The sequence below is a fragment of the Anopheles stephensi genome, chromosome 3, assembly GCF_013141755.1.
Source record: "Anopheles stephensi strain Indian chromosome 3, UCI_ANSTEP_V1.0, whole genome shotgun sequence".
Lineage (NCBI taxonomy): Eukaryota > Metazoa > Arthropoda > Insecta > Diptera > Culicidae > Anopheles > Anopheles stephensi.
The window spans coordinates 3,816,538-3,828,171 of NC_050203.1; the positions used below are offsets into that span (position 1 = coordinate 3,816,538).

At 47.7% G+C, this 11,634-nt stretch overlaps 1 protein-coding gene across 1 annotated transcript in view; it reads right to left on the reverse strand.

Moving 5' to 3' along the window:
• The window catches only part of LOC118514490 (putative uncharacterized protein DDB_G0271606), a 67,509-nt gene extending 57,298 nt beyond the window's left edge, over nucleotides 1-10,211 (reverse strand). Inside the window, 1 exon segment of the mRNA XM_036061413.1 lies at nucleotides 9,717-10,211. The gene's annotated coding sequence lies outside the window, so the exon portion shown is untranslated.
• Nucleotides 10,212-11,634: the final 1,423 nt, after the last annotated feature.

The window sequence follows — 11,634 nt, forward strand, 5'->3', positions numbered from 1 at the left end:
GCGCGTTCGGCTTGTGGCACACTACACTACAAAACAGGAAAAAGCCGGAAAATACCCAGTTGTTGTTTCTGTATCGGGAATGAAAACTTCCACTTCTTTTTTTCCACCCTTTTGTTTATTGTCCATGTGTGTGTGTGTGTGAGAGCAGAGTAAAGCCTTTTTTCGTCGTCTTATTTCCATTTCCGTGGGCGGGTTTGGGAAAGCCGACCATTGGTTCGCAGTGTCATTAAGCCTCGGAGGAAAACAAAAACAAAAAGCGTGGGGGCGAAACCGAAACTTAAACAACAGCCACCGTGTGCCAAATGGTTCGCAGCAGTTGGAAAATCATCCTTTCTTTCAATTGGCAAAAAAAGGGAATGAGTTCTTGGTATGGTAGGGGGGCTGCTCACAATGCACGAAATAAAAGCAAATCACGAAAATGGCTTCTACACGGCAAAATACCACAGACCACAAACACACACACACACACACACCTTTACAAAGGGAGAAAGGTCAACGAACCTTTTCTGTGGGCTGTCTGTGGGCGCTGGGGCGGGGTAGCGAAATCGGAATCTTCTTCACAATTCATTTCCACCGTCAACATCACAGAATCAGCGAGCCAGAAAAGGACGCAAGGGAACTCCAGCACGGCTGCTGACGCACCCATCCACACACACACCTAAAGGAGCGAAAGAAGAACATTCTTTAAATATTTATCATCTGCGACGATGACGTGTGGCTGTTACACATCAGTCAATGGCGCATCGTTCGTCCTAACCTACGAGGAAAAAAAGGAGACCCGAGTGCCCTTTACGTTAGTCTAGCAAGAACGGTAGAGTAGCGGTTGAGCAACCATAAGCGTGGGATGAGTGTGTTCGGTTTTTATTCAGTTCAACATACTCAATCACGGCGTGCCAAGCATAATGCATTCTGTACCACCAATTCGCTTTGATTCGCTCGCAACATGCATTCATACAAACGTGAGTAAGAAAGCGAATAAAACCTATAAAATAGCAAAAAAAAAAATGGGGCTATCAGTTACTCGCAAAATACAAGGCATGAAAGCATATCCTGAAGTTTATGGAAGCTTTTGCCTCACCGCTTTTATGTTCCTCACAAAGCGACTCATACGCGGGCAAATGTGAATACTGCAACTTGTTCCGAATGACCGATCGAGATGTTTCAGCGCAACACAGCTAATAAAATCATTAAAAGCGAATTGTGTTATGCGAATAGCATAACTCGAGGCGCGCTACTTTTACACATTACAAAAAGCAAAAGAAGGACCACGAGTTGTGCTTCACTGGTAGTTTGCCGAGTGCTAAGGGGGTTTTCCCAGCTAGTCCGACTGACAATGGGGCGTCGCACTTGGAGGCGTCGTCTTTGAAAAGCTTTCCGGGAAATCGTGGAACGAAACGATCAAATACACGAGTTAAATCAAGCTCCCAGCCACCGGTTCTGGTGAATTTTCCAGCCGTTTCTCTCGGTAATGTCGCTTTATGCATTATTAAGTTAAGCCTTCCTTTCCTGGGAAACAATCGTGGGTTATGTGGGGTATGATATCTGGTAGAGCGATTGTGGCAGTTTTATGCTAGCAATTTCCATTTTTCACCTACGAGAAAACTGCAGACACCGAACCAGAAGCATCTTTTACCGCCTCCACGCAATGGGTACCATCAAATCCTAGCTAATCGATCGAGTTATACGGCGGATTCGCACTGCTGCTGTCGTCGCTAGAGCGTACCGGACTCGTTTCAACTCCAAACCCGAGCTGATAAAAGACACGCTGGCGCACGAGGTTTGTTTGATGTGGAGCAGGTGGCATTCGATGCAAAAGCGCGGTTATGATGAGTACTTTAATGTTAGTTTTCGGGAAATCAACCACCGGCTTTTCCGCTCTGTACGTGTGTGGTTTGTGTGGCACTCGCACGTACCGCGTGGTTATAATAGTGTGGCCTCACCGTCGATTGTGCAAATAACCCGCGTTTTGCGCGTCTTTTTTATCCTTTCCCGGTGTGCAAGGCATAGCCACACGAACGTGAAATCTAACACAAACCACCCGGTTTTAAACAAACATCGCATTAACGGAAGCATTTGAAGGGTGTTTTTGCTTCTGGCCGCGCGTTTTTTGCATACACGCCACCAGCCCTCGCGAGGTGGCGTCGCGTCCGTCGATCTGCGTCGAGTGTGTTGAGTGTCTCGACGTGGTTCGAAATTGAGTGCAAAGTGCTCATACAACCCCGCCCGGTTCACCGCCACCACTTCTTCCCATCGTCCAACTTCATTTGAGCCATCTTTCGTCGGAAAATGTAGATCACGACCAGCGCACCTAAAAGCCCGGGGATGATGTGGGGTCGAGAATTGAATCAATAAACGGCGGAGGAAGTGGTGAGGGAGAGAGAGAGAGAGAGAGAAAGAGAGAGGGGACGGAGGGAAAACTCGTGCGCCACTCGTGCACGAGGTTAGGGTGCACGCACGGTGCACTTCCTACCGAAGTTCCCGGCCGCCTTCCACTCACACCGCAATCTACCCTCACACCACTGCCCGGATAAGATTCCGCGATGGTCGACCGTTCGAAGCTATTTTTAGTGCACTAGGTATAATTAGATTTTGTACCACTCGCTATGACATACGACCACCGTACGCGGGGCAGCCGAGCACGGCCTACTTTCTCGCCGGTGCAAACCAACCAGTGTAGGTCACGGATGGGGCAGATGGACAGTGTCGATGGCTATGTTGGGAGAGAGAAAGAGAGACAGAGAACTGATCTGTCAAAAAACGGAAGGACAAGCAGTGCTAAGCGTGTGAGCGAGTTTGCAAGTCAAACAGCGTACCAGGTTTGCTGGAGCTAATAAATTCAACGGCAAGGGCAAATCCCCGAATTAGGTGAAACATCTTGATCGTAGAAAAGGCGCCTAAAGTTATGCAAAACGGCATTGCTAATAATATTTCTTTTATCTTACCAGCTAAACAAGGGTTAGAATATGATCTTTAATTCTTTCCCTGTCCTTATTTTGTCTGCATAAAGTGTCAAGTGGGAAATTCGGAACCTTTCTGCCGGAGAACTTTTGTCCCGACAATAGCATGCTTGGAGCCATTGCAGCCGTGCTCCTGCTCCAGTCGTAAGGGAGGCCTATATGTGTCACCGAGGTGATGATACAGCAAACCGCCCACAGTACCTCCACATTACCGGAGGACCATTCGAATGACCCAAATGGAGTCGTTGCAGCAAGCGCTTGCTAGCTGAAGCAAAAGGAAGTGGAAACGCTGTTTTCCCCCCGTAGGGCGAGAGATAGTGACACGCAATCGTAGCAAGGTGCCCTACGACAATAGCAACGACCAACAGGGACCAGTCGTCCAAGGGCAATCCTCTTTCAGGACTATCTATGTGCAGTGATTACGAACCAAACACACACACACGAGGGCTGCAACAAGGAGGTTGACAAGGAAGCTCGGAGGAACTCTGGAGAAGGAAAGTTCACAAAATGGAGGGCTGGGAAAACAAAGCAGGTAGAATCGAAGAAGCAGCGACGGAAGACAAATGAAGGGCCATTTTCACCGTCACATGTTGCTTAGGACTCGGCATCTTCGCGCCCGTTGACAACCGCACTCTGCTTTGCCTTCGGAGAAGCCCAACCCGTGTGGGTGGGAGAGATTTCAAACAGCTCCCGTGCTTCTTCCTCCTTGGCCAATGATTCATTCAGTAGTGTGGGGCACTTGGACGAGCAAGTCGAAAGCTCTTCAGGGCAAGTGAGAAACGGCGCCCTATCGTGACGCGTTTGCAGAACACCAAGCGGGACGCGGACGACGGGTTTGGAAAGTGTTTCGATAAATAATAAACATCCTTGAGCTTCTTCTTCTGCTGACGTCCGTTCGTGTATGGAGAGACATAGGTGTGAAGCAAGCACTTCGCCATCGAAAGGCCAGGTTATTGAGCAAATCTAGCGAGCGTGAGTGTGTGTGTTTTCGTCTATTTTTGGGCCCCATAATAAGGAAACTCCCTGATGACGAAGATTATACTGCTCGAGAACAGGCCAGAGTGGACCTTTTTGTATTCGTTCCAGCTTTCGTGGTGCAATTGTTCCCCTGTTGATCCGTTCGTGTGCAACGTCGAAAAATAGAGTGGCCGGAGCAGTGCTAGTGAATGGACGGGGCTGATCGTTACGAGGCACAGTTGACATTTCGTTGAGGTAGGGTTCACTGGAACAATAGCGGGATAAAGCCCTTTTTTCACTATCTCACACTCTACTGACATTAGCGTCACCTATTCAAGTAGGTTAAGAGCGCTTAAGGGCAGAAGAGTGTCGATAGTGCCGATAGAGGGCAAGCTATCGGCAGAGCAGGATATTTTGCTCGCCGTGAGTGCGGTTTGTGGGCCACATATTTGTGTCAAGGTAATGGAATTCGGAACAAAGACACATAACAGGTGCAAACAAAGAGCACACTGTTATTCAATGTTTGCCCCAATCGATTCGGGAAAATTGCATACCTTGGATGTCGGAACAGAATTGACAGGCGCCTGAAAGTATGCAATAGAACACAATTCTATGATTATTAAGCTTCGACAGCCTCATAAATTGAGCACAAAACCATTTCCGTACTGCTTAAAACCTTAAAATACGTCAACAATATTCCAACGACGCATTGACACCGAAAACCACACGTACGCAACTCTGACTGGCAGGTGGCCCGCATACAAAACATACGATAAATATCCATCTTCATCCTTCTTGCAGACATACATGCAATCAGTTATGCAGATGATCAAGTTATTCTAATTTGTCCATCACCGAACGTCTTTCCTCCAAGCACACACACACACACTTCCTCCCCTAGAAGAACTGGATCATCAGCTGCAAGATTTATTGAACCAGGACTCTCGTAATTTACCCAGAGGTGATCCTTTCGGTTGAAAGCTTCTCACAGCACGCGTCCATACGCACACACACGTGGCTCCACCTACCTCGGTACGGGTAGCCGAATGGTGGCATTTCAGAGGAAAATCCAATAACTTAATTAGAGCGTATATAACCCGAAAGACTGTCGGTACCGTGCTGTGCTGTGAGGATGGGATGGAAGTCTCTCCACGCCTCCGTTCCCAAGTTCGACCCCCCTCCTCCTGTCGGTTCGAACCCCAAAATAAGAAAGGCATCTCTCGAATGTTCCCTCTCTTTAGTGCTTTTTTCGTCCCCCAGCGAGGACACAAGGGCGGGGAAGGGGGGTCTGAGTAGAAGTAGCAGAAACTAGACACTCAAAGACACAGCTGTATGCGGAGTGTCAACGTATAGCGTTACAGCTATAATTCAATTATGCATGCAGGGTTCGAATGCCCGGCGAATAACGGCCAAGGTTGCAGTGTTTTGCTGGAGCAGGTTGCTGGAGGACAGCAAAAAGGGAATTGAACCAGCATTAAGACTGAAATGAGGAGATTTGCATTTTCCCAACCCTTTTTCAACACCCACACGCATTTCCCCAAATCATCCACAAATGGCTCTTTTTGCAGTCCATTATGAAGGACACCTTCTGGGGAGTTCAAAAAGGGAACTCGGATCGGATTGTCGATTGCGGACGAACGACGAAATTTAAGCCCTAGGATTCGATCCGGAGGCAAATCGGATCGGTTCACAAACTGCAGTTCGGGCCCGGTCGGCTCTTTGCAACAGAGTGACCTCTTCCGGTGGCACCCAGGAAGGCCGGAAGAGCCACCGTCAGCCAACGAGATTGGGGATCCGGACCAGTCGTAAATAGGATAAAAATATAGATTTGATTTTATCCTGCTGACCTCACTGACACTGGGCCCGGCCAGGCGAACGTATTGACCACGCCGAAGAGCTATGTGCATGTCCGGTTGTGTGCACTAAACCGCAAATTGGATTCCAGTGTGATACATAATATCGAAGAAGGAAAGCCTTTCATTAGTACTTCGATGAGCTGCTCTTCGGAAAGCGGCTCAATCGAGGGTTGAGGCCTCCACATCTTCTTGGTACGGTGTTCGAACGGCGAGTAAAAACACTAGACCAGGCACACCGTCATTAGAACCTTCGGCTTTTGTAACCCCTACACTAATCGGGGTAAGTCTCTTAAGCTTCATGTTACAGCAACTAACGGGCTTCTAATCATTATTTTTATGATGTAGTTAACATGTCTAAAATGTCAATTATACGGCTGAGGACCTTTGCTAAACGAAGCCTGGTACGATTTATATGGTTTCCCAGAAATTGGAGCTATAACATTCTGCAGAAAAGCAGTTGATACATCGCTACAAGGTTCACTGGCTTTTCAATAGTATTTCAGACGTTTCCTGCATCGGCGAACATAATCGGTTACAGCTAATCCACACTCCACACAAAGTTCGTGTATTAGTCATGAGTTCTCACGCGCAAACTTTGACAGCAATTGATTCCAATAATTGAACGCGTCTATGAGCTGGTTCGGAATCTTATTGATTTACTTTTTACTGCTTGTTACAAGCGACATACGACCTTCAGAAAATTCTCCAACCGTTTCTTGGAAGAGAAACACCGAACCGCTGACTAGGAGCAAGTCTGCATGGCTTCAGCTATTCCGTGCCTATCAGTAGCTGCAGCAGGGGTCTTGGAGGAGATATGCCCGTGATACATAAATATCGCTTTCAACGGATTAGACATTCTCACACAGCCCACGATGCAAAAAAAGAGACAACGCCTAGACATTCGCGAACCCACGGCGTTTGGTCGGCCGTTTGCGTATCGAAAATGGGGTAAAATCCCTTCAAATCTTCGTGTAGCTTATCGGCAAAATCGCCATGACGGATCGCAACCCGGCCAGGGCTTCGCGGCCATCGGTTTGAGTGATGTGTGCCAGAGTGTATCCGCCAGAAGTAAGCGCACATGCTGATAACAACAACCCGTAGGCAACCCGTTCTCCAGTTGATTTACCTAAACGCGGCAAAAGGGTACACACCGAACGGGCCCCCATCACCGTGACCCACGGTTCGAAACACATCATTCAAAATGCAGCCGTTGCGATGTGGTGACTTTCACGCTGATTAAGAGTGACGGAGACACCTTTCCGAAAGGCAGCTGCCAACCGATCGACAGCAGCGCACCGTATGGTTTGCAGCACGTGGTTTCTGCTTATCACAGAAGCCATGCTGATAACAAACACACACACACACAAACACACCGGATAAAAATTCACACCGATTTTCAGAGACCGCAAAAAGCCCGAAACCCGATGACACTCGTACGGTGGTTGAGCACGAACGGCTTAAACAAGAACAAGCAGTAGAGGAAGAAGGATGTTTGCGTCGAATGGGAGTAGGTTTCACACACAACTGAAGCGTATTATCATCACCAACGTTACCACCGTTGTAACAGCGTGGAAAACTCGCCTCCAGGTTGGCATAGTAGGCGATGCAGCGTTTGCAGGATTGGGGTTTACGGTTCCAAACAACTGACAGATTGTGGCTTTGTGGTTAAGGACTTCTGGCTTCTGGGCCGGAGTTTTTTTTTTTTTTGCCGCACACGATATTCATTCCGAGAATGAGCCAATGAGCCCGATTATCAGTGAAGCATCAAAACAGCTTCAAACCTACAATTTCTGATGATGCTTCAGACTTTAGGAAATGGAGAAATGCTCTTTAACATAAGCATGCTGTTGACTGAGGGATCCTGAGCATCCTGGGTTTGAAGCCTACAATAACATGCTGAGGAACATGAATTTTGCCCATTAATTTGGCTGAAAACACCTGAAAATCGCTTACATAAAATGAAATAAACAACAACAAGGGAAAAGCCACAAAAATGACGTGCCAATGATTATTGCCACGGTGCGAGACGGGACGACAACACACTCGGTGCTGTGCGGTGGTGCTGCTGCACAGCATGTTCACAATATTTACACTTGGCTGCGCAAGGATTTTCACCCGGCCGAAATGAACACCCGAGAGGTCGGCACCATTTCCACCATTTCCTTCGCCCTCTCTCACACACTCTCTCTCTCGCTCTTGCTCTCTCCCTGTAGGTTTCGATTTTTCCGGTGCTTAAACTACCCTTTTCATACACACCAACGCACACCAACACACACACGCACGTCTCACTCAAGAAAAGGCTTTTCACCGTGTGTTTTTTTTTCTCCCTAAAGGTTTTCCCAACTGCTCCTGTTAGCGCATCACTGTTTTTCCGGTTGGATTCACGTTTCACCTTCACTTTCACGTGTGTTTGTGCGTATGTCTGTATGACTTTCTCGCGTACCTTTACGCACTCACAAACACACAACCACACACACACACACACACACAAAGACGCATCGCTTATCCTATGTTGGTGGTTGAGATGAGCCTGCTCGTACCCTTGTTTTCCTACTTTTGCCTTGCCTCACCCACCAGGCTGTGTAGGCTTTTCTTTTCATGCTCGATCAACCTCGAAAACGGTGCGCTCGCTTCACAATTTTCCCACACACACACACACACACACACACACACAAAGACACATTTTTACACACTCTCTCACTCTCCTGTCTCTAAAACAGGAGCAAGACTTTCTCGCACATCCTCGTACGTATTTCCACTTCGAAGCTGGAGAGGAGAAAAACTTTGACTGGCCCCGTCGGAAAATTGGCCCCCTTTTATCCCTCGGTGGTGGTGCAGAAGGAGAAGGACGAAAAGGATACGCGGCACATCCTTTTTAAAAAGCTGAATTGTCACTCCGGCGCTTAGATGATTCGGTGACAAAGCTGTGGTCGTCACCTTTGTATGTGTCTACTACGTTTTTTTTTTTTCTCTTCGTATTCTCTTCTTTTGACAGTTTGTGGAGTGTCAAAGGCTTTCAAATTTCAGTCCGTTTTTAACCGTTAGCTGAGATTGCTGTACATTTTCTTGTACTCGTAAAAATGTATGTTTAAAAGCAAATTTTTGCCTCATTTTTAAATAAACACAGTCCCCATTCTACGCACACTCACACACCATCATACAGAAATGAGGGAAGAATTCCAGCAGTCCCCAGTTCCACATTCAAACGTCCTGCGGCTGTTTGATTACGATTCTTGACGAACTTCCCGCCTCTCGTCCAGCTCCTCTGCCCTCACCCTTTTTAATCCTGGCTTCTCTTTCCGGTGGTTCAAGAGGGTCTAGACTCCACCGAAAAAAAAAGCAAAGTATACCGGGATAGAGCTCTCCCAGTGTGGTGAGGTTTAGAAGGAAGTTCTTTCTGTACGGAGGGCGGGTTTATTCCTCATTTCCTTTTTTATGCAACATCCGGAGTGTGTGTGGCGAGATGAGATGGTGCCACTGCTTAATGAAGTGGACGACGCTCTACCTTCCCTCTTAACCGTAGCCGATCCGGAGTTTCCGCTCCACTGAAGTGGACACACGCATATAGCTATTCTGCCTGTTCGATGGAGTTGTATGGGTGTGTGTGTGTGTGTGATTCGGGTTTGTGTGGGGGAATTTTGAATGTGCTCCACGATACACGACACCAACAAACACACTTCCCATTTCCGGGAAACTAAACCAAAGACGCGCTTGTTTGCTCGTGTTTTATGTTGCTTGGGTAACAATTGACTGGCAGACGCACAAACAAATTTTAAACCAACAAACGATACCGTTTTATCTACTTTTTTCGAGCACTTTCCACCCCTTTTTTTGCATCGGGACGATGAAACACCTCACCTCGGAACTACGCACAAAGTCGCCCTTGAGGGTCGCGTCAGGATTTTTGCGACGATGTCTGCTGCACGTTCACGCACGCTTTTCTTACCTACTTATTTTCACTCGATCTGCTTATTATCCACCGCCACCGGTGTGCGGGAGAACGAGCTACGCGATGACGACGGCGACAAATACGACGACTTTACACACAACACACAAGCAACCTTGTACGCATGCACACCAAACACTACCACACACACACACACGTGCGCACTCACACACCGTCTATTCCCCTCGGTCGTCTGCGAAGGACGAAAACATACGCGGAAAGCGGCGGACGCTTGCGGCTGAAGCTGTCCGGCTGTATCACGACGAGACACAGGGACAGACGCCGAAGAAATTGCGTGACCCTTACCGTTTTTCTTCTCGTGACAGAAGTAACGACACGCGCGTGTCCACAAGACGGCAAAACGGATGGCCGATGCGAAACCGTGTGTGTGCGCGTACGACGGTTCCTGCGATTCGAACGTGAAAACGAACACTGAAGAACACGCGCGCGGGAGGTCGTCTAGCGAATGTGCGTGATGCTCGCGCCTGTCTGGCTTCGTCGCACGATTTGTCAACGCGAGCGTGTTTAGAAGCAAGAGAGAGAGAACGCACACACCTGCAGAGAGCGAGAGCGAGCAAACGACCAAACAGTGTGAGAGAGGGCACGATTGTGTGAGAGACAGAGAAAGTGGACAACGCGCGTTGTTACCTGGGGAAGTTTCCATGCAAACTGTTTTTCCTGGAGAGGAGTCGAATTTTCACGGAGAGCTACTCTAGATGACAGCGCGCTTCTTCTGTTTACATAGCAGGATGTGGAACGGCACCAACACAAGCACACGCACACGGAACGCGACTTGTGAAAATATGAAGAATGGTCTACTGGTTAGTGCTCTGAGCCAGTAACAGATTTTGTTTGGTTAAAACCGGTTAAATGAAACCTAAATTAAGAATTGATACATCTGTGGTTGGAGTGGTACTTGGACTATGGATAAAATCAAACCAAAGAATGTCAGATACGGCAGGCCAACGACTCGTGAAGCACTGTATCCTTGAGGGGTTTTGGCCTACTATTTCTGGCATCTCTGACTAAGTCAACAACTAGCATTAGAGCGTCTTTCCCAAACCTCACACAACAAATTTTGTCCAGCATCCTCTCACACCAACATCCACTGTTCCATCTCATCATGCCATTACTGCGAAGGTTACTTCGCATAGTGATACTATATCTTCTCACGCATACATCCACACCAATACATCGCTTCTTCTTTGACAAACAACCAGCTCCATTCCATTCCATTCCGGACCGAGGACGCGTCTTACGCCGTTTTTCTCCCCTTGCGTACGGTGGAAAAATCGATACAAAACAACGCACACCAAACCAGCATTTTCCCGTGTGGAGCGAACTGGAGAGTGTCTCGCACGCCGTTCTTTTGTGAGCATTTAGATTTTCATCACACTCTCACTCGCGAGCGGTTTCTGAACTACTGAGGAGGGAAAACAACATTTTTCCACACACATCCTGTTTTTCACTGTGGTCTCTCTCTTCAGCATCACTCGATGGGGGAGAAATCTTATTTGTTAGCCAATCGTTCAAGCATTCGGAAAAGTGTGATTGGGATGGAAAATTGGAAATTATAACAAGAGGCAAGTTTTCCTATCACCAAGGATATTTTCTTTTTCAATCGTTTTGATTACTCCAATTCTAGTAAATTGCCAGGATCTTCGTTTTTCTCTGATACACTTTCCCTCCACAAAAGCACAGGCACAACTATATCCCTACACATCCTCACAGGAAAAACAGGTCGTTAAAATCAAATAACTCAAGAAAATGAATATCAAAAACTCCCACCGAAACGGGCGCGCGCGCCAGAGCACCGTCGGCCGTGATGACGCTCCGGTGAAAAAGCACATCATAATAAATGCGTAAAGGAATTCTGTCCTTCCTCGGGCGCATGGAAAACTGTTCCCCCTCCCCCTCC